Genomic DNA, 1,478 nt, shown 5'->3' on the forward strand with positions numbered 1-1,478 from the left:
TTCAAGCCAGATTCGGAAAAGGACATGGATTAAAGGATATAACTGCTAGTGTCAGATGGATCTTGGCTGAAAGCAGAGAACACCCGAAAGATGTCTACCTCTGTTTTATTGACTACGCAAAGGCATTCGACTGGGTGGGTCATAATAAATTACAGATGACATTGTGAAAAATGGAAATTCCAGAACACTTAATTGTGCTCATGTGGGACCGTACATAGACCAAGAGGCAGTTATTCGAACAGAATAAGGGGATACTGCATGGTTTAAAATCAGTGTGTGTCAAGTTTGTATCCTTTTGCCATATTTATTCAACCTATATGCTAAGCAAATAATCTAAGAAGCTGAGCTATATGAAGAACAAGGCATCAGAATTGGAGGAAGACTCATTAACAACCTGTGTTATGCAGATGATACAACCTTGCTTGCTGAAAGTGAAGAGGACTTGAAGCACTTACTGATAAAGATCAAAGACTACAGCTTTCAGTATGGATTGCACTCCAACATAAAGAAAACAGAATCTTCACAACTGGACCAATAAAAAAAATTTTTTTTTTTTTCAATAAGCAACCTATAAATAGAAAAAAGATTGAAATTGTCAAGAATTTCATTTTATTTGAATCCACAGTCAACACCCATGGAAGCAGCAGTCAAATCAAATGACAAATTGCATTGGGCAAATCTGCTGCAAAAGATCTCTTTACAGTGTTAAAAAGCAATGATGTCATTTTGAGGATTAAGGTGCGCCTGACCCGAGCCATGCTCTTTTTAATCGCCTCATATGCATATGAAAGCTGGACAATGAATAAGGAAGACTGAAGAAGAAATGATGCATTTGAATTATGGTGTTGGTGAAGAATATTGAATGTACCACAGACTGCCAGAAGAATGAACAAATCCATCTTGGAAGAAGTACAGCCAGAATGATCCTTAGAAGCAAGGGTGGTGAGACTTCTCCTTACGTACTTTGGACACGTTTTCAGGAGGAACCAGTCCTTGGAAAAGGACCTCATGCTCAGCAAAGTACAGGGCCACTGAAAAAGAGGAAGACCCTCGATGAGATGGATTGACACAGTGGCTGCAATGATGGGCTCAAACATAGCAATGATTGTGAGGATGGCACAGGACCAGCATTGTGTCATTCTGTTGGTGTACATACGGTCGCTGTGAGTTGGAACTAACTCAATGACATCTAACAACATCAACAATCAGTATGAGTTAGTCTAATCAGGTGAGCCCTTTAAAAGAGAGATGGGGCCTTCCCTGAGAAAGAGATTCTCCTGCTGGCCTGAAAAAAGCAAACCTCTACGAGTTCCTCAACTACCAAGAAATGAATTCTACCCACAACCATGTGAGTTTAGAAAAGGACCCTGAGCCTCCTATGAGGCTGCAGCCCTGGGGACACCTGATAGCAGCCTTAGGAGACCTGACTGAGCAGGGGACCCAGCTAAGCTGTGCCCAGACTCCTGACCCATGCAGCG

The sequence above is a fragment of the Loxodonta africana genome, chromosome 18 (genome assembly GCF_030014295.1).
Source record: "Loxodonta africana isolate mLoxAfr1 chromosome 18, mLoxAfr1.hap2, whole genome shotgun sequence".
In the NCBI taxonomy this organism is placed as follows: domain Eukaryota; kingdom Metazoa; phylum Chordata; class Mammalia; order Proboscidea; family Elephantidae; genus Loxodonta; species Loxodonta africana.